Source organism: Siphateles boraxobius, unplaced genomic scaffold, assembly GCF_051911475.1.
Source record: "Siphateles boraxobius isolate OS27281-9 unplaced genomic scaffold, OSU_SipBor_1 8, whole genome shotgun sequence".
Lineage (NCBI taxonomy): Eukaryota > Metazoa > Chordata > Actinopteri > Cypriniformes > Leuciscidae > Siphateles > Siphateles boraxobius.
The window spans coordinates 31,909,981-31,931,187 of NW_027509208.1; the positions used below are offsets into that span (position 1 = coordinate 31,909,981).

A 21,207-nucleotide genomic window follows, 5' to 3' on the forward strand; every position below is an offset into this window, starting at 1 on the left:
TCTGTGAGCTCATCCAGATCATTGGTAGTAGCTTCAAAAACAGTCCAATCAGTGCAATCAAAGCAGGCCTGTAGATTCTGCTCTGCTTCATTAGTCCATCTTTTCACAGTCCTTATTCCAGGTTTAGCTGATTTCAGTTTCTGCCTGTAGGTCGGTATGAGATGAACCAAACAGTGATCAGAGAGCCCCAAAGCTGCCCGTGGGACGGAGTGATATGCATTTCTTATTGTGGTGTAACAGTGGTCCAGTATATTACTGTCTCTGGTGGGACATGTAACGTGCTGTCTGTATTTTGGTAGTTCACGGGAAAGATTTGCTTTGTTAAAATCCCCAAGAATGATTAAAAGAGAGTCTGGGTACCTTTGTTCCGTTTCAGATATTTGTTCAGCCAGCTGTTGTAGCGCCGCGCTCGCGCACGCGTCTGGAGGGATGTAAACATTCACGAGAATGAAAGAGGAAAATTCCCGAGGCGAGTAGAAGGGTTTACAGTTTATGAAATGTGCCTCTAAATTAGGAGAGCACATCTTCTTCAGTGTTGTTACATCTGAACACCAACTTTCGTTAATGTAGAAACACAATCCCCCACCTCTCGTGGGGGATTGTGTCACAAACTTCTGTTGCTAACAGACAAAGAGCTACGTAGTCGGCAGGGTTCGAACCTGCGCGGGGAGACCCCAATGGATTTCGAGTCCATCGCCTTAACCTCTCGGCCACAAATACTCCTGTTGGTGAGTCAAATGCTATTTTCTTTTCTCGATGTGAGCAACAAAAGACACTGGGGCCAACCATCAATGCGAATGTAAGCAGCAGAGGATGTACTCAGCTAAAATACTGTGAAGGCAAAAAATAGTTCAATGACGTCTTCACCTACACGAAAACCTGCTCACTTCAGGCTTGAAAGGAGGAGTGGGTTGCCCAATTTCCGTGTTAGTGAAAAAAGCAGCTCATACAAAGCTCCTGGGTGTCACAAAAATCTGTTGCTACCAGACAAATAACGACATAGTCAGCAGGGTTCGAACCTCCGTGGGGAGACCCCAATGGATTTCGAGTCCATCGCCTTAACCTCTCGGCCACAACTACTCCTGATTGTGAGTCACATGCTATTTTCTTTTATTGATGTGAGCAGCATAGGACATCGGGGCCAACCATCAATGTGAATGTGAGCAGCAGAGGTTGCACCCGGCTAAAATATTGTGATGGCAAAAAGGAGTTCAACGACGTCTTCATCTACATGAAAACCTGCTCACTTCAGGCTTGAAAGGCTAGGTGGGTTGCCCAATTTCTGTGATAGTGTGAAAAAGCAGCTCATACAAAGGTCCTTGGTGTCACAAACTTCTGTTGCTAACAGACAAAGAGCTACGTAGTCGGCAGGGTTCGAACCTGCGCGGGGAGACCCCAATGGATTTCGAGTCCATCGCCTTAACCTCTCGGCCACAACTACTCCTGTTGGTGAGTCAAATGCTATTTTCTTTTCTCGATGTGAGCAACAAAGGACACTGGGGCCAACCATCAATGCAAATGTAAGTAGCAGAGGATGCACTCAGCTAAAATACTGTGAAGGCAAAAAATAGTTCAATGACGTCTTCACCTACATGAAAACCTGCTCACTTCAGGCTTGAAAGGAGAAGTGGGTTGCCCAATTTCCGTGTTAGTGAAAAAAGCAGCTCATACAAAGCTCCTGGGTGTCACATATTCCAGTTGCTACCAGACAAATAACCACGTAGTCAGCAGGGTTCGAACCTACGTGGGGAGACCCCAATGGATTTCGAGTCCATCGCCTTAACCTCTCGGCCACAACTACTCCTGATTGTAAGTCACATGCTGTTTTCTTTTCTGGATGTGAGCAGCATAGGACATCGGGGCCAACCATCAATGTGAATGTGAGCAGAAGAGGTTGCACCCGGCTAAAATATTGTGATGGCAAAAAGGAGTTCAACGACGTCTTCATCTACCTGAAAACCTGCTCACTTCAGGCTTGAAAGGTTAGGTGGGTTGCCCAATTTCTGTGATAGTGTGAAAAAGCAGCTCATACCATGGTCCTTGGTGTCACAAACTTCTGTTGCTAACAGACAAGAGCTACGTAGTCGGCAGGGTTCGAACCTGCGCAGGGAGACCCCAATGGATTTCGAGTCCATCGCCTTAACCTCTCGGCCACAACTACTCCTGTTGGTGAGTTAAATGCTATTTTCTTTTCTCGATGTGAGCAACAAAGGACACTGGGGCCAACTATCAATGCGAATGTAAGCAGCAGAGGATGCACTCAGCTAAAATACTGTGAAGGCAAAAAATAGTTCAATGACGTCTTCACCTACACGAAAACCTGCTCACTTCAGGCTTGAAAGGAGAAGTGGGTTGCCCAATTTCCGTGTTAGTGAAAAAAGCAGCTCATACAAAGCTCCTGGGTGTCACAAATTCCATTTGCTACCAGACAAATAACCACGTAGTCAGTAGGGTTCGAACCTGCGTGGGGAGACCCCAATGGATTTCGAGTCCATCGCCTTAACCTCTCGGCCACAACTAATCCTGATTGTGAGTCACATGCTATTTTCTTTTCTGGATGTGAGCAGCATAGGACATCGGGGCCAACCATCAATGTGAATGTGAGCAGCAGAGGTTGCACCCGGCTTAAATATTGTTATGGCAAAAAGGAGTTCAACGACGTCTTCATCTACATTAAAACCTGCTCACTTCAGGCTTGAAAGGTTAGGTGGGTTGCCCAATTTCTGTGATAGTGTGAAAAAGCAGGTCATACAAAGGTCCTTGGTGTCACAAACTCTTGTTGCTAACAGACAAAGAGCCACGTAGTCGGCAGGGTTCGAACCTGCGCGGGGAGACCCCAATGGATTTCAAGTCCATCGCCTTAACCTCTCGGCCACAACTACTCCTGTTGGTGAGTCAAATGCTATTTTCTTTTCTCGATGTGAGCAACAAAGGACACTGGGGCCAACCATCAATGCAAATGTAAGAAGCAGAGGATGCACTCAGCTAAAATACTGTGAAGGCAAAAAATAGTTCAATGACGTCTTCACCTACACGAAAATCTGCTCACTTCAGGCTTGAAAGGAGAAGTGGGTTGCCCAATTTCCGTGTTAGTGAAAAAAGCAGCTCATACAAAGCTCCTGGGTGTCACAAATTCCAGTTGCTACCAGACAAATAACCACGTAGTCAGCAGGGTTCGAACCTGCGTGGGGAGACCCCAATTGATTTCGAGTCCATCGCCTTGACCTCTCGGCCACAACTACTCCTGATTGTGAGTCACATGCTATTTTCTTTTCTGGATGTGAGCAGCATAGGACATCGGGGCCAACCATCAATGTGAATGTGAGCAGCAGAGGTTGCAGCCGGCTAAAATATTGTGATGGCAAAAAGGAGTTCAACGACGTCTTCATCTACATGAAAACCTGCTCACTTCAGGCTTGAAAGGCTAGGTGGGTTGCCCAATTTCTGTGATAGTGTGAAAAAGCAGCTCATACAAAGGTCCTTGGGGTCACAAACTTCTGTTGCTAACAGACAAAGAGCTACGTAGTCGGCAGGGTTCGAACCTGCGCGGGGAGACCCCAATGGATTTCGAGTCCATCGCCTTAACCTCTCGGCCACAACTACTCCTATTGGTGAGTCAAATGCTATTTTCTTTTCTCGATGTGAGCAACAAAGGACACTGGGGCCAACCATCAATGCAAATGTAAGTAGCAGAGGATGCACTCAGCTAAAATACTGTGAAGGCAAAAAATAGTTCAATGACGTCTTCACCTACATGAAAACCTGCTCACTTCAGGCTTGAAAGGAGAAGTGGGTTGCCCAATTTCCGTGTTAGTGAAAAAAGCAGCTCATACAAAGCTCCTGGGTGTCACATATTCCAGTTGCTACCAGACAAATAACCACGTAGTCAGCAGGGTTCGAACCTGCGTCGGGAGACCCCAATTGATTTCGAGTCCATCGCCTTAACCTCTCGGCCACAACTACTCCTGATTGTGAATCACATGCTATTTTCCTTTCTGGATATGAGCAGCATAGGACATCGGGGCCAACCATCAATGTGAATGTGAGCAGCAGAGCTTGCACCCTGCTAAAATATTGTGATGGCAAAAAGGAGTTCAACAACGTCTTCATCTACATGAAAACCTGCTCACTTCAGGCTTGAAAGGTTAGGTGGGTTGGCCAATTTCTGTGATAGTGTGAAAAAGCAGCTCATACAAAGGTCCTTGGTGTCACAAACTTCTGTTGCTAACAGACAAAGAGCTACGTAGTCGGCAGGGTTCGAACCTGCGCGGGGAGACCCCAATGGATTTCAAGTCCATCGCCTTAACCTCTCGGCCACAACTACTCCTGTTGGTGAGTCAAATGCTATTTTCTTTTCTCGATGTGAGCAACAAAGGACACTGGGGCCAACCATCGATGCAAATGTAAGAAGCAGAGGATGCACTCAGCTAAAATACTGTGAAGGCAAAAAATAGTTCAATGACGTCTTCACCTACACGAAAATCTGCTCACTTCAGGCTTGAAAGGAGAAGTGGGTTGCCCAATTTCCGTGTTAGTGAAAAAAGCAGCTCATACAAAGCTCCTGGGTGTCACAAATTCCAGTTGCTACCAGACAAATAACCACGTAGTCAGCAGGGTTCGAACCTGCGTGGGGATCCCCAAATTGATTTCGAGTCCATCGCCTTGACCTCTCGGCCACAACTACTCCTGATTGTGAGTCACATGCTATTTTCTTTTCTGGATGTGAGCAGCATAGGACATCGGGGCCAACCATCAATGTGAATGTGAGCAGCAGAGGTTGCAGCCGGCTAAAATATTGTGATGGCAAAAAGGAGTTCAACGACGTCTTCATCTACATGAAAACCTGCTCACTTCAGGCTTGAAAGGTTAGGTGGGTTGCCCAATTTCTGTGATAGTGTGAAAAAGCAGCTCATACAAAGGTCCTTGGTGTCACAAACTCCTGTTGCTAACAGACAAAGAGCCACGTAGTCGGCAGGGTTCGAACCTGCGCGGGAGACCCCAATGGATTTCAAGTCCATCGCCTTAACCTCTCGGCCACAACTACTCCTGTTGGTGAGTCACATGCTATTTTTTTTATGGATGTGAGCAGCATAGGACACCGGGGCCAACCATCAATGGTGGATGTGAGCAGCAGAGGTTGCACCCGGCTAAAATATTGTGATGGCAAAAAGGAGTTCAACGACGTCTTCATCTACATGAAAACCTGCTCACTTTAGGCTTGAAAGGAGAGGTGGGTTGCCCAATTTCTGTGATAGTGAGAAAAAGCAGCTCATACAAAGGTCCTTGGTGTCACAAACTCCTGTTGCTAACAGACAAAGAGCCACGTAGTCGGCAGGGTTCGAACATGCGCAGGGAGACCCCAATGGATTTCAAATCCATCGCCTTAACCTCTCAGCCACGACTACTCCTGTTGGTGAGGCATATGCTATTTTTTTTTATGGATGTGAGCAACAAAGGACACTGGGGCCAACCATCAATGCGAATGTAAGCAGCAGAGGATGCACTCGGCTAAAATACTGTGAAGGCAAAAAATAGTTCAATGACGAATGTAAGCAGCAGAGGATGCACTCAGCTAAAATACTGTGAAGGCAAAAAGTAGTTCAATGACGTCTTCACCTACACGAAAACCTGCTCACTTCAGGCTTGAAAGGAGAAGTGGGTTGCCCAATTTCCGTGTTAGTGAAAAAAGCAGCTCATACCTGGGTGTCACAAATTCCTGTTGCTAACAGACAAATAGCCACGTAGTCAGCAGGTTTCGAACCCTGCACGGGGAGACCCCAATGGATTTCGAGTCCATCACCTTAACCTCTCGGCCACGACTACTCCTGTTGGTGAGGCACATGCTATTTTCTTTTCTCGATGTGAGCAACAAAGGACACTGTGGCCAACCATCAATGCGAATGTAAGCAGCAGAGGATGAACTCAGCTAAAATACTGTGAAGGCAAAAAATAGTTCAATGACGTCTTCACCTACACGAAAACCTGCTCACTTCAGGCTTGAAAGGAGAACTGGGTTGCCCAATTTCCGTGTTAGTGAAAAAAGCAGCTCATACAAAGCTCCTGGGTGTCACAAATTCCTGTTGCTACCAGACAAATAACCACGTAGTCAGCAGGGTTCGAACCTGCGTGGTGAGACCCCAATGGATTTCGAGTCCATCGCCTTAACCTCTCGGCCACAACTACTCCTGATTGTGAGTCACATGCTATTTTCTTTTCTGGATGTGAGCAGCATAGGACATCGGGGCCAACCATCAATGTGAATGTGAGCAGCAGAGGTTGCACTCGGCTAAAATATTGTGATGGCAAAAAGGAGTTCAACGACGTCTTCATCTACATGAAAACCTGCTCACTTCAGGCTTGAAAGGATAGGTGGGTTGCCCAATTTCTGTGATAGTGAAAAAATGCACCTCATACAAAGCTCCTTGGTGTCACTAACTCCTGTTGCTAACAGACAAAGAGCGACGTAGTCGGCAGGGTTCGAACCTGCACGGGGAGACCCCAACGGATTTCGCGTCCATCGCCTTAACCTCTCAGCCACGACTACTCCTGTTGGTGAGTCACATGCTATTTTTCTTTCTGGATGTGAGCAACAAAGGACACTGGGGCCAGCCATCAATGGTGAATGTGAGCAGCAGAGGTTGCACCCGGCTAAAATATTGTGATGGCAAAAAGGAGTTCAACGACGGCTTCATCTGCACGAAAATAGTGTCGTGATCCGGATTAGGACTGGGGATTCTGCGGGCACAACACAAAGTACTAAATGCTATACAGAGAAAGGAGAGCACTCACTCGGGCCTGCACACGACCGCTTAGAAGTGACTGAACATACAGAGTCAAGTCAAGTCACCTTTATTTATATAGCGCTTTTTACAATACAGATTGTATCAAAACAGCTTCACAGTGATAACATGAAAATAATACAACAAAGTTTGTTTCTAGAATAAAATTGCTTCATCGTCCACCTTAAGTAAGGCAGATCAATAATATTGTTGAATATTAAATGTCCCCAACTAAGCAAGCCAAAAGCCAAGGCAATAGTGGCAAGGAACCAAAACTCCATCAGGTGACAGAATGGAGAAAAAAACCTTGGGAGAAACAAGGCTCAGCCGGGGGGCCAGTTCTCCTCTGGCCAACGAAAGAACAGTGTATGATTATGATTCAGGCAGCATTACAGATCAGAAGTCAGATTGGATCAGAACATTAAGAATATTTATCCAGTTCCATCTGGTTGGAAGTCGGAGTCAACACGCGCGTATGGAGATGAGTTTGTTGAGGATCAGTGGCGATTGCTCTCGTGTAGATGAGGCCTTCACAGGGGAGAGTCTAGTTGACACAAACTCTGCTGACACTTCAGGGATGTGTTGTGGTCGTGTCTAGGTGCAGGTCCACCATTTGATCTGGATACGGCCCGGATCTGGCTGATTACATCATGCGTTGTGGTCGTGTCTAGCCGCAGGTCCACCGTCTGATCTGGATACGGCCCGGATCTGGCTGATTACATCATGCGTTGTGGTCGTGTCTCGGTGGAGGTCCACCATCCGATCTGGATACGACCCGGGTCCGGCTGATTACAGTAAGAGCCAATGCAGTGTTGACAGAACCGGGCTAATATGGTCATACTTCCTGTTTCTGGTAAGAACTCTAGCGGCTGCATTTTGGACCAACTGTAGTTTATGTATTAAACGTGCATAACAATAATCTAACCTTTATGCCATGAACGTGTAGGATTACAAATTTATTTAAATGTTTTAATTTAGGTTCAACAGTATTTTAACTGAGAAAGTGCACACACTGTTTTCCATTTTTGAGGCAATCAAGGTTTTGGACATTAACCTCTTGTCACATCTCAAAGGTCAGCTGGGCCTTTTGTTAATCTAATCAGGCTGATTGGATTAGCATCTCTAGGCTCTGAGTTACACTGTTACCTGATGAAATCAGGTAACCAGCTGAATCATGTACTTTCCTTTACATGTTTTGTTCAAGAGTCCCCTCCTCTATGAAATTAATCCCAGCCCCTTGAAATGTATATAAACTGCAATGTAAATTTCCCTTAGATTAGACTTGGGTAAGATTTTGGATGCAGCAGACTACAGCAAATAAACAATCCTGTTTAAAAGATACAACCCCAACGTCTCCTGGTCTTCGCTTCTAAGTCTCCTACACTTAAGAAGAAAAAGTTTACAACGGATGGTGCCGTGACCCGGATAGAGCTACTCACCAGAATCCAGATTGAATCAACAAAAGATCTCAACGAAGAATGAACTTTCTGACTGAGTTCCAGACGGAATCTTGAAAACCTCAAGCTCAACAAAGATCTCAACAAAGAATGAACTTTGTGACTGAGTTCCAGAACTGAATCTCAACTGGACCTCAACAAAGCTGACTGAGTTTTCCAGACTGAATCTTTTCATTCAAACAACGATTCGGTGAGTTTCACTCTATTCAAAGAACCAGACCAGTACTAGTAATTTTGTGCCTCTGTGCCGTCAGAGAAAGAGTTATCAGACAGCTGTAGTGTTTGATTACCTAAAGTTATCCTTTAAAAGTTGTCTTCTAAAGATGAAAATATATCCTCTGTTCAGGCAGGGACGTTTTTAACATCACATGTTAAAAAGATATCCTCTGTGTCAGGCAGGGAAGATTAGTATTATTTTGCTAATTATTTGTTTTGTTGTTTGTTACCTTGTGGTGTTACCCTCAAAAAAAATTCTTTTAGAGAAGAGAGTTTGATCCTCTGTTCAGGCAGGGAAGTTTTTAACATCACGCGTTAAAAAGATATCCTCTGTTTGTCAGGCAGGGAAGATTAGTATAATTTGCTAATTATTTGTTTTTTTTTTATTATTTTGTGTTGTTACCCTCTAAAAAATTATTTTAGAGAAGAAAAGTTTGATCCTCTGTTTCAGGCAGGGAAGAGTTAGCATTACATGCTAGTAATTTTGTTTTATCCTCTAAAAGTTAGGAAGGTGAAAGATCCTTTCCATTTCTTTCAGGGAAGATTAGCATAACGTGCTAATATTTTGTGTTTCATCCTCTGTTTCAGGCAGGGAAGTTAAATGTGATGTGTTGGTAACAAGGAAGGTTTATCAACAGTTTGATCTGTGACATAAGTGTAGACTCTTTTGATCAGAGAAGTTTTAGTGTTTTTGATTGTGTGATAAAGAAATCCACAAAATGGTTAGAACGAATGCTAGGCTGGTTCCAACAACTGAAAAATTTGGTCTTGCGACTCCTTTGTGGTCAGATAGTGAATTTAAAACACTGTTAGGAGAATAAATGAACCTAATAGTCACTGAGAAAGTTAGAAAAGAACTAACGCAGAAATATGAGATTCATCCAGACAAAACTTGGTCGGTAGATGAGTGTAAAAAAGTACTAGGAGCAAGTATTCGCAAGAACAATGTGAAAGGCATAATATGTTGCCATAGAGAATTTGGTTTAGCACTAGCTACAGAACAGTCTAAACTCAACTCAGAGCTAGAGAAACAGATCAATGAGCTCCGGGCTAAAGTTTCCTCTTTAACCAAGAAATTGAACCGCAACAAAGATGCAGAAAAAACTGATGTGGAAGAAGTAAGTCAGCCTGATAACATTTACCCTGATTTACGAACGTTCTTTGAAACAGATGTAGCCGTCCAATCAGTCACTGATAAGCCTGTAAATTCAGTTTATGTGTGTGGAGCTAGAAAAAGATCACAGGGAATTGAGGAAAATGAAAGTGTTTGTACCCACCCTTCTGTAGTCCGAATACAAACTGTCTCAAAAGCCCTTGGACCTAAGGACATAGAACGACTCTCTGAGAGTTTACCCTCACCACGTAAACAGTTTTCTGAATTTAGAAGGGCATTGATCAGCAAAATTCGTCTATATGACATGTCGTTAACAGAAGTCACACAGTTAATGTCACAAATTTTAACTGATTCTGAATTCAACAGTTTTGAATCTGCAGTGACTTCTGAACTACAACATGCCAGTAGAGGCGATATGAGAGAAGGTGTTTTGAAAATCCTAAAGACTATCTTAGGACCCAAAATAGACTGGTCTAGAGTTACTAGCTGTGTACAAAAGAAAGAAGAAACGGTAAATGAATATACTGAACGGTTTTGTCAGTCATTCATAACTTACACTGGAATAGTGGATGATTCTGAAATTGTGCTCGATGACAAAGGACCACTAATTCGTATCTGGTCAGATGGCCTTGTAGCCGAATACAGAAGAGCTTTGCCATTCCTAGATCTAACTTGGTCTAGCAAAACTCTCAGAAGTAACGTTGACAGGTTAGCTGCATGGGAAAGAGATGCTGATGTTAAAACCAAAGTGAGAGTAGCAGCAGCAGCTACATTTAGCACAGCAAAACAAGAAAACAGGTGGTCTAAAAAAGAAGGCAGCTGCCACTATTGTGGAAGATTAGGACATTGGGAGAAAGAGTGTAGGAAGAAATTGCAAGATACAAAAAGAAATGCTATGCATAATTCTGCTCCTTCTCAGCCTGCTTACAACCCGGAAGCAGTTCCGCAAGTGTCCACTGAAACTTTAGGACAGCTTGTTCAGGCTCTTTTAAGAGCACAAAAAGACCAGGAAAAAAACTAATTGTTGGGGCTGTGAGTAGCTACCTTACCCCTGTAATACATCATAATGACACAAGAATTTTTGTGCAAGGTAGCATACAAGAGAAAGAAATTGATTTTTTGCTTGATACAGGTGCAGAAATTACCATAATTCCTACAAAATTGGCTAAAGGTTTAGACATTCCGTACAAGAAAACCAAATTTTCTTTAACTGGCGTAATAGGTGAAGATTCTGATTTGTATGAAACCCCGCCCATAGATGTACAATTTGGCCCAAAAACTCTGGATACAAAATTGTTATGTGCTCCATTAAATACAGGTGCAATTTTAGGCATGGATCTCCTGAGACAAATACATCTAACTTTAGACGTGTCCTCAGAATCTGCTAGCATTAAAATTTCCTCAGCACAAGTTTCTACCAATAATGTGATCCCTCCTGAGTATGCTTTCTTACAGAATCATCCAATTTGGGCTAAAGACAAGGATGATTGTGGTTTGTTGACAGGTGTAGAACCAATTAAATTGACAGGGACTCCACCCCCGGTCACCAAACAATATCCGATCAATAAGGAAGCTATACAGGGAATCAAACCTATTGTAGAAAAGTTGCTGATGCAGGGAGTGCTAGTTAAAACCAACAGTCCGTGTAACTCGCCCATATGGCCCATCAAGAAATCCAATGGGACATGGAGACTTACAATAGACTACAAAGTAGCCAATAAAAATATTGATAAAATCACCCCTCTAGTGGCAGATCCTTCCACAATTTGTAATGGCATACCATTAGAGAGTAAGATTTTTTCAGTAATTGATATGTCTAATGGATTCTTTTCTGTACCATTGCACTCTGACAGCCAGCCATGGTTAGCTTTCACAGTTGACTATGAGCAATACCAGTGGACACGTTTACCACAGGGATTTCAAAACTCCCCAACCATATACCATCAGGCTGTCAGACGTGATTTGTGTGACCCAGAATGTCCGGTAAAACAGTCCACTATGATCCAATATGTCGATGATATTTTGATTGCCTCAACAGATCACGAGGTACATCAAACTGAATTGGCATCATTGTTGGACTATTTGCATAAGAAAGGACACAAATGCAGCTTTCACAAAGCTCAAATTGCTAAAAAGCAAGTCACATTTCTGGGTCAAACAATTGGTGCAGGAAATAGATCCATTACACAGGATCGAGTGGCTTCAGTCAAAGCCATACCTCCGCCTACTACCATTAAAACACTCCGATCGTTTTTAGGAACAGCAGGTTACTGTAGACCTTGGATTGAAGACTATGCCTCAATTGCACAGCCGCTCTATGACTTGTTGAAAGGCCATGGTAAAGATTCTGATACTGTTTGTATGGAAGAATGTCACCTCAAAGCGTTCAATGATTTGAAGAGTGCACTATGTCAAGCACCAGCATTAGGAATTGCCCAAACTGATAGACCATTTGTGCTTTATGTCCATGAACATTTAAGCTTCATGACTGCATGTCTAATGCAAGATCATGGGGGCAGTTTACGCCCAATTCATTACTATTCTGGTAAACTTGACATAGTAGCTCAAGGTATGGGCCCATGCCTCAGAGCAGTACAGGCAGTGCATCTAGCGCTTCAGGCTTCATCAGGAATGGTGTTAGGACAGTCTGTAAACGTAAGATGTCCGCACGCAGTGTCCGCATTAATGAATCAAACTAAAGTCACTTCTGTCAATTCCTCTCGCTGGGGCAATTGGTTAGCAACTCTCACAGCCCCGAATATTGTCTTACAGCGCGCACCTGTCACGAACCCATCCTCATGTATGATGTCTGCAATGACTGAGAATTTGTTAGAGGATGAAGGAGAAATGACTCACGATTGTGTTACGCTTACATATACACCTACGAGTGTAGTCAAAGAAACTCCCATAGAGAATTCAGAATTTGAGTTGTTTGTTGATGGGTCAGCTCAAGTAATTGAAGGTAACAGACGAGCAGGTTATGCAGTAACGTCCACCACGGAAGTGTTAGCTTCAGGACGTCTTCCAGATCATTTTTCAGCTAAAGCTGCAGAACTAGTAGCCCTAACAAGAGCATGCACGCTAGCTTCAGGATCAGTTGCTAATATCTACACAGATTCCAGATATGCTTTTGGGGTAATTCATGATTTTGGTGTCATTTGGCAAACCAGACAGTTTCTAACTTCTGCTGGATCCCCCATTAAGCATGCTGAATTGCTGAAAGATCTAATGTTTTCCATGAAACTTCCAAAGAAATTAGCAGTGATCAAAGTGAAAGCACATCTCACAACTAATACTACGGAAGCTAAAGGTAATGCTCTTGCTGATATAGCAGCTAAACAGGCTTGTTTCTATGCAACTGTACAAGTGTGTTCAGGTAGTGCAGCACAGAAGACAATTCTGCCTCCTGAATCTATAATTGATCTTTACAAAGACGTTCCTCTGTATGAAGCATGGACATGGTTAGACAAAGGAGCCACAGTGGATTCATCTGGTTGCTGGACCAAAGGGGGAAAATATGTCGCTCCCGAATCACTGCTGCCATATTTGGCTCAACAAATACACAGTTTAGGTAACAGTGGTCCAGCAACAATGAATCACAGGTTCTCAAATCAGTGGTGGAATCCAAAATTCAGAAATGTAGCCACAGTAACAGCCAAGAGGTGTGTTATATGTCAGAAAAATAATGATGTACCAGCAGCCACTACACCAGCAACACATACCCCAGCAGCTGCAGTATTGTGTCAGGGAAGGAAAACCTGGACTCATTGTACACACTGTAAGGTTGTTCCCCCACCTACAGGGATAGGTTAGGACACGGAACCAGTGAGGAGCCCCGGGAAGAACCGAACGCAACAGGCTTCGGAGGTTAACCCTGGGGTGAAGACTTCCCTCATAGGCCCTATCCTAGTCCATCCTTACCTCACTGTTCCTTAGGTGTCAAAGGGTTTAAGAAATAGGGAAAGAGGGAACAACAATAGCAGAATCAGAAAAGTTTACAACCCTAGTGTTTGAACAAATACTGCTCCACTGTCTAGCAGACTCAGAAAAAGTTCACAATCCTAGTGTTTGAACAAATACTGCTCTACTGTCTTTTGTTTTTCTTTCTTATTCTGTGCAGACACCACTTGATGACTGTCCGGGACCCATACGCACCAACCTCCTCGCCTGCGTATGAAGCCACAACCTCCAGAAAACAACTAGACCCACTGCCGAACCAACTATCACGAAAGAAAAAAATACCCAACGCAGAGACTCACATACGAAACCTTCAGTCATCCATCAACATGATCAAGATTGTCGTACCAGTAACATCACAGACACTCTCGCTTCGCACAAGATAATGATTTTACAGAACATTGGATTACATTCTAGCAATGCAAGGAGGTGCCAGCACCATCATCGGACCTGAGTGCTGCACCGGGTTAATGGATCCAACAGAGAACTTGAACAAAATCCAACAAGACATTCTTGATCTTTCAGCAAAATTACACCAGATGACTGAAGTTAATTTTTCATGGTTCGGAAACTTGATTGGGAAACCCTAGCTGTGGATAAAGGAAATGGCAATTGTGTTGGTGTTTGTTCTACTGGCGTACTATCTATGCGTCCACAGTATCAAGTGTTTCATTCAACATATGGATCACGCTTCTCTCGAGAAAATCACAGTTCCTACCAGAAAAGACTATTACCCGTAGGGATGTCATGGACCCTAAAATTGCATGTTTGTTTAAGTGTCTAAATTTGTATTTTTTGAGAGTTATTTAGAACTCTCAAAGGGGGAAATGTAGGATTACAAATTTATTTAAATGTTTTAATTTAGGTTCAACAGTATTTTAACTGAGAAAGTGCACACACTGTTTTCCATTTTTGAGGCAATCAAGGTTTTGGACATTAACCTCTTGTCACATCTCAAAGGTCAGCTGGGCCTTTTGTTGATCTAATCAGGCTGATTGGATTAACATCTCAGGGCTCTGAGTTACACTGTTACCTGATGAAATCAGGTAACCAGCTGAATCATGTACTTTCCTTTACATGTTTTGTTCAAGAGTCCCCTCCTCTATGAAATTAATCCCACCCCCTTGAAATGTATATAAACTGCAATGTAAAGTTCCCTTAGATTAGACTTGGGTAAGATTTTGGATGCAGCAGACTACAGCAAATAAACAATCCTGCTTAAAAGATACAACCCCAACGTCTCCTGGTCTTCGCTTCTAAGTACTCTACACTTAAGAAGAAAAAGTTTACAACAAACGCATGAACCAATTGTTCAGCATTTTTCATTGAGAGCATATGACGCAATTTAGATATATTTTTAAGATGAAAAAATGCAATTCTTCAGATACTAGACACGTGACTTTCAAATGAAAGATTGTTTTCAAATAGCACACCCAGGTTCATAACCGACGACGAAGACTTGACAGAGCAGCCATCAAGTGTTAGACAGCATTCTAGGTTATTACGTGAGGAAGTTTTTTGTCCAATAATTAGAATCTCTGTTTTTTCAGAATTAAGTAGTAGGAAATTACTAGTCATCCAGTTTTTTACCAGCTATGCATTCCGTTAATTTTGTGGATTGGTAAGTTTCTTCAGGGCGGGAAGAAATATAGAGGGGACTCTGAGTATCATCAGCATAACAGTGAAAACTAATGCCATGCTTCCTAACGATATCTCCTAAGGGTAGCATGTACAGAGTGAACAGCAACAGTCCTAGAACTGAGCCTTGTGGTACACCATACTGAACTTTTGACCGATAAGACATCTCTTCATTTACTGCTACAAACTGATAATGGTCAGATAAGTATGATTTAAACCATGCTAGTGCAATTCCACTAATGCCAACATAATTTTCGAGTCTATTTAAAAGAATGTTGTGGTCAATAGTGTCAAACGCAGCACTAAGATCGAGTAGCACTAATAGAGAGACACAACCACGATCGGATGATAAGAGCAAATTATTTGTGACTCTAATGAGAGCTGTCTCAGTACTATGATACAGTCTAAATCCTGATTGAAAATTCTCAGAGATACCATTTCTTTCTAAAAAGAAACTCCCTGATATTATCAATCTTGTAAGTAAAAAAGTTCATAAAGTCATTACTGCTGTGCTGCTTGAAAACATCTGGGTTTGAAGCTTTATTTTTTGTTAGTTTAGCCACGGTTACAAATAATACCTAAAATATGTTTATTTTCTTCTAATAGGGTTGAAAAATAAGCAGATCTAGCAGTTTTAAGCCCTCTCTGTATGCAATCAATCATGCTCTCTTTCCATGAAATGCGAAATACCGCTAGTTTTGTTTTCTTCAAGTTGCGCTCCATTTTTCTGGCTGCTCTCTTAAGGGCGAGTTGAGTGTACTCGTTGTACCATGGCGTTGGAATATTTTCTTTAAGCTTAAAAGAGCAACTATGTCTAAAGTGCTGTAAAAGAGAGAGCTATAAGTTTCTGTCGCAATATCGAGTTCTTCTAAGCTATCTGGGATGCTGAGATGATGAAACTGATCAGGAAGCATTCTTTAGTGGCAGAAGTGATAGGTCTAACATATTTGTAACAGAGTTGGCTTTGCAGCTTTGGCTAAATTTAGTTTACACAAGACTAGATAGTGATCTGAGATGTCATCGCTCTGCTGCAGAATTTCAACGGCATCAACATTGATTCCATGTGATAATATTAAATCTAGAGTATTATTACGACAATGAGTAGGTCCTGACACGTGTTGTCTAACTCCAATAGAGTTAAGAATGTCTTTAAATGCCAATCCCTATCTTTTTCATTATCTACATGTATATTAAAATCAAAAACAATTAGGACTTTATCTGCAGCCAGTACTAACTCTGATAGAAAGTCAGCAAATTCTTTGATAATAAGCATGTATGGTGCCCTGGTGGCCTGTATATAGTAGCCAGCACAAATCTAAAATGTGATTTATCATTTACACTAGATATTGTTACATTTAGCACCAACACTTCAAACGAATTATATTTGAAACTAGACTTCTTAGTAATTCTGAAAATATTTCTATAAATTACAGCAACACGTCCCCCTTTGCCTTTCAAATGAGGTTCATATGTATAACCGTAATCTTGGGGGGTGCACTCATTTAAAGTAATGTAATTGTTTGGTTTTAACCAGGTTTCTGTCAAACACAGCACATCTAGGTTATGGTCTGTGATCATATCATTAACGATAAGTGTATTGAAGTAAGGGATCGAATATTCAGCAACCCGAGCTTTATCATTTGTTCATTTGTGTTATTTCTGTTTTTTATTTGTTGAACATCAATTAAATTTTTACCCTTAGACAGGTTTGTAAGTTTTTTGTATTTCCTAATTTGGGGAATAGACACAGTCTCTATGTGATGATATCTAGGTGAAAGAGTCTCTATGTGATGGGATTTATCTGACCTCAGTGATGTGAGACAGCTAGCAGATGGTCGGTTTAGCCAGTTTGTCTAATTCCTGACCTGAGCCCCAGATTGTCATGTTTGAGCTCTAAGACTATGTGCCATATTACTTGAGAGAAGAGCAGCACCATCCCAGGAGCAATGAATACCATCTCTTTTCAACAGGTCAGGTCTGCCCCAAAAACTTTTCCAATTGTCTATGAATTCTATAATATTTTGTGGGCACCACTTAGACAGCCAGCCATTGAGTGAGGACAGTCTACTAACTATCTCATCACTCATTTGAACAGGAAGGGGGCCAGAGCAAATTACAGTGCCTGACGTCGTACTTGCGAGTTTACACACCTCTTTAACATTAATTTTAGTGATCTCTGAGTGGCGAAGTCGAACATCATTAGTGCCGACGTGAATAATATTCTTAGAGAATTTACGGTTAGCATTAGCCAGCACTTTTAAATTTGCTTTGATATGTATATTTGATATTTAATACGGCAAACATGTGACTATGGTGTGGCTGGTGTCTCTATTTTCACGTTCTGTGTAATAGAATCGCCAATAACTAGGACACATTCAACAGGATTCTCAGTGGGTGTTTCACTGAGAGGGGAGAATCTGTTTGATGTTGTAATTGGAACGGAAGAGCTGTGTTTTTTCTCGCGACTACACTGTCTCACCGTCACCCAATTGCCCTGCTGCACAGGCTCTACTACAGCCGGAACTGAACAATGTTCAGTGTTCTCTAAGCTAATCGCATCCAAAGTAGTATCAAAAGCCCTTACACTCTTACAATTAACCTCAATTAAAGTTTGGATGCATGTCTCTAGTTCTGATGTCTTTAGTTCTGAAATCTTCTCCGTCAGCCTGACTATCTCCCTGCATTTATCACATGTAAATCCTGTACTGACAGAGAAGGCTATGCTATACATGTTACATGAAGTGCAAGTGACAATAAGAGGAGAAGATTACATGACTCACCGTGTTTTTTTGAATGACTGATACTCACCTCAGATGTTTGATGGATTGGTAAAAGGCGCGAGCAAAATAAATAAATAAATGAGCGCACTGATGGAACGCTAACAGGCAAGCGAATTAGTAACGTGTTGTGCTAGCAACGATTTAGATTGAAGCTAGCGATGTAAACTTAATATGTGATATTGAGTAAGTTATATTTAGCAGTATAAACAAAAGGAAATGCTAGTAAATAATGATTTAAAACAGAGAGATATACAAGGTTTACAGACGCAAACCAAACCAGCAGCAGCAAGGCAGACTGGAGCAATCGAGCACAGATCTAAACAAGAAGTAACCTAAGAAGTTGACAACAGCCTGGCCAAGGCAAACAGAGCATTCAGCAGACTATACAGACGTGTCTGGAACAACAACCACCCTTAAAAAAAGACACGAAGGTCAGTGTATACAAAGCTGTTGTGCTGACCACTCTCCTGTATGGCGCTGAGTCCTGGGTCACGTACCGTCATCACCTGAGACTCCTCGAGCGCTTCCATCAGCGCTGCCTCCGCACAATCCTCAACATTCTGTGTTGAGAATGACTTCGTTGCCAACACTGAAGTCCTCGAGTCAGCGGAGGTCTCTAGCATCGAGGCTATGGTCCTCAAGGTACAACTTCGCTGGGCAGGGCATGTCTCTAGGATGGAGAACCATCGCCTACCTAAGATCGTGCTGTACAGGGAATTGTCCTCTGGCTACTGCAACATTGGGGCACCACGAAAGCGGTACAAAGAGTCCCTGAAGATATCCCTCACTGCTTGCTGCATTGATCACCGTCAGTGAGCAACACAAGCAACTGATCACGACTCCTGGCTGCGCACAGTCCATCAGGCCACCTCCCTCTTTGAAGATACCTGCATGGCCAGTATGGAGGACAAAAGGAGAAGAAGGAAGAACTGTGTCCCCTCAGCACCCATCCTGGACCAGACCTTTACCTGCAGCAGTTGTTCCAGGACCTGTCTGTCCCGCATATGCCTCGTCAGCCACCAGCGTGCCTGTAGAAAACATGGATGAGTCGGCTTTGCAACCTTGGCTAAATTAAGTATACATAAGATTAAATAATGATCTGAGATGTCATCGCTCTGCTGCAGAATTTCAAACAGCATCAACATTGATTCCATGTGACAATATTAGATCTAAAGTATGATTACGACAATGAGTAGGTCCTGACACGTGTTGTCTAACTCCAATAGAGTTTAGAATGTCTGTAAATGCTAATCCCAATGTGTCTTTTTCATTATCTACATGGATATTGAAATCACCAACAATTAAGGCTTTATCTGCAGCCAGTACTAACTCTGATAGAAAATCAGCAAATTCTTTGATAAAATCTGTATGGTGCCCTGGTTGCCTGCATACAGTAGCCAGCACAAACGTCAACGGCAAGCTTCAGCTCATTTCTCTAAAGTCCTCCACCACTGCTTGCAGAGACAGCAACCAAGCATTACAGAACGCAAAACAACACCAAATGCTGGGAAATAACACCTTAGCATCTTTTCTTGAAGAGGAAGACCACCTCCCTCAAAGGCTGGTAAGAGCACAGCAAGTGACTAGGGGAGGTCTGCAAGAAACTGACAAACCCATCACCCGATCAGTGACTTGAACCCTGGACCCTCAGATGAAAAGTATGACAATCCACTGACTGAGCTATCTGAGCTCTTGCCAAAGTATAGCCACCCTGAGGATATAACAGCACTTTCTCCATAATTAAACACTGAGATCGTTACCGAGGAAGAAATATCCTCGGTAATTAACCTTTCTGATACGCCTCTTTCCAAAGAGCATGCTAAAGGGTATGTCTTTTGCACCCACTCATACCTCTAGTCTATTCAGTATTAGAGTGGATCTATTCCGATTTTATCGTAATTTACATTTGCGGTAGGTGGTATGCCATACGGAACCGTTGCCACTGAAACTGCATATTGACGCACCAGTGGGGCTCGACAGCCTTAGTCAAACGGGTTGGCGTGTATGGTTGGGTTGCGGAGAGATTGTGAGATTGTGGTTAGGTCTCAGCAGCAGGAGGGTTGTAGAGGTCAGTAAGCTGGGCTGAGTTGAGTGGGGGACGGAGGGGGGTGACTCTGGGACGCCAGAGTCACTGTCGAGCCCTCTTGAGGTGTCGTGGGCTAGTCGATGAAACACTGAGGACGGAAGGTGCCCACTTGAAGACCCTAGAGATGTCCCCTACTCAGCTCAATCCAGACAGTTGTCATGGGGGGACCGCACTGTGGTTGCAGCCGTTGTGTCTGCTGACGCGTGTTAACACTAGACAGAATGAGATTTACAGCACCATATGGAAAGAAGTGTAAATGGATGGAGAAGCATAGGTTACTGTAAAGCTATGTCTTAGTTGGTGCTTATCTTGGCGAAAGCCGAGTACAAATCAGCATGAAGTTTTAACATCTACTCTCGTGTAATAGAAATCATGAAGATCCAGCCCGATCTCACGGCAATTCGTACGAATTTTACGCGGTGGCTAATTCGTATGAATTTGTACGATTTACCTACCCCTGACCCCGCCCCTAAACCTACCCATCACGTGGGTTCAGACAAATCGTACGAATTCATACGGTTTAGCCACTTTTTAATCACTCGTACAAATTCGTACGAATTGGTCGTGAGATAGCGTTGGAAGATCTGGATACGTCCAGTAACTGCAGTGAATAGTGCTGCTGGCAACAAGGGAAAGACCTTGTGACAGCCTGGAGAGACAGCTGACAGGAAGAAAAAGGGACCCCAATTGGGCTGGTAAGGGTTAGTTACCCTTGTCGGCAGTATCCAGCTCTGTGTTTACAGGATGCTGGAGACACCCGCCCAAGGCTTCTGAGAAATTAAAGAGAAAAATACCCCTAGAGTTTGCGAGAGCAGGGGCGGAAGATGACTCAATGTTGGACAACATGGTTAACGACGTTGGAATGGAAACGGATACGAGTATGGAGAGTACTTCACAAAAGACTAGTTCAGGTTCTGCAGTTAGCAAAGTCATTGAACTCCAAGCTTGTGTCTGTGGCTGGAGCAAGGCGACAACGGTCAGGGGGTTGAAGATTCATCAAGGGAAAATGAAATGCTTGAGGGAGAAGGGACAAGGGCCTCGCATTGATCAGTACTTCTTACGTAGTCAGTCAAGTCAGTCGAATGAAATCCAGCGACAGGAAGCAAACCACAGTTCGCAGGATATCAGTACCCCTGTCATAGAGGAGATGATGGTTTGCACAGTTAGTGATGAACACATT

General features: G+C 43.0%; 1 protein-coding gene and 17 non-coding genes across 18 annotated transcripts in view; all 18 read right to left on the reverse strand.

The window, feature by feature from the left end:
* Positions 1 to 21,207, reverse strand: part of lats1 (large tumor suppressor kinase 1) — a 310,530-nt gene that overhangs the window by 257,002 nt on the left and 32,321 nt on the right. The gene's annotated exons all lie outside the window — the stretch shown is intronic.
* Positions 639 to 720, reverse strand: trnas-cga (transfer RNA serine (anticodon CGA)). Its single transcript has one exon. It is a non-coding gene; the product is annotated as a tRNA-Ser (tRNA).
* trnas-cga (transfer RNA serine (anticodon CGA)) lies at positions 999 to 1,080 on the reverse strand. Its single transcript has one exon. It is a non-coding gene; the product is annotated as a tRNA-Ser (tRNA).
* trnas-cga (transfer RNA serine (anticodon CGA)) lies at positions 1,360 to 1,441 on the reverse strand. Its single transcript has one exon. It is a non-coding gene; the product is annotated as a tRNA-Ser (tRNA).
* trnas-cga (transfer RNA serine (anticodon CGA)) lies at positions 1,720 to 1,801 on the reverse strand. The gene has a single exon. It is a non-coding gene; the product is annotated as a tRNA-Ser (tRNA).
* Positions 2,080 to 2,161, reverse strand: trnas-cga (transfer RNA serine (anticodon CGA)). The gene has a single exon. It is a non-coding gene; the product is annotated as a tRNA-Ser (tRNA).
* Positions 2,440 to 2,521, reverse strand: trnas-cga (transfer RNA serine (anticodon CGA)). The gene has a single exon. It is a non-coding gene; the product is annotated as a tRNA-Ser (tRNA).
* trnas-uga (transfer RNA serine (anticodon UGA)) lies at positions 2,801 to 2,882 on the reverse strand. The gene has a single exon. It is a non-coding gene; the product is annotated as a tRNA-Ser (tRNA).
* trnas-cga (transfer RNA serine (anticodon CGA)) lies at positions 3,161 to 3,242 on the reverse strand. The gene has a single exon. It is a non-coding gene; the product is annotated as a tRNA-Ser (tRNA).
* On the reverse strand, positions 3,522 to 3,603 carry trnas-cga (transfer RNA serine (anticodon CGA)). Its single transcript has one exon. It is a non-coding gene; the product is annotated as a tRNA-Ser (tRNA).
* On the reverse strand, positions 3,882 to 3,963 carry trnas-cga (transfer RNA serine (anticodon CGA)). Its single transcript has one exon. It is a non-coding gene; the product is annotated as a tRNA-Ser (tRNA).
* On the reverse strand, positions 4,243 to 4,324 carry trnas-uga (transfer RNA serine (anticodon UGA)). Its single transcript has one exon. It is a non-coding gene; the product is annotated as a tRNA-Ser (tRNA).
* Positions 4,603 to 4,684, reverse strand: trnas-cga (transfer RNA serine (anticodon CGA)). Its single transcript has one exon. It is a non-coding gene; the product is annotated as a tRNA-Ser (tRNA).
* trnas-uga (transfer RNA serine (anticodon UGA)) lies at positions 4,964 to 5,044 on the reverse strand. The gene has a single exon. It is a non-coding gene; the product is annotated as a tRNA-Ser (tRNA).
* trnas-uga (transfer RNA serine (anticodon UGA)) lies at positions 5,324 to 5,405 on the reverse strand. Its single transcript has one exon. It is a non-coding gene; the product is annotated as a tRNA-Ser (tRNA).
* On the reverse strand, positions 5,741 to 5,823 carry trnas-cga (transfer RNA serine (anticodon CGA)). The gene has a single exon. It is a non-coding gene; the product is annotated as a tRNA-Ser (tRNA).
* Positions 6,102 to 6,183, reverse strand: trnas-cga (transfer RNA serine (anticodon CGA)). Its single transcript has one exon. It is a non-coding gene; the product is annotated as a tRNA-Ser (tRNA).
* trnas-cga (transfer RNA serine (anticodon CGA)) lies at positions 6,463 to 6,544 on the reverse strand. Its single transcript has one exon. It is a non-coding gene; the product is annotated as a tRNA-Ser (tRNA).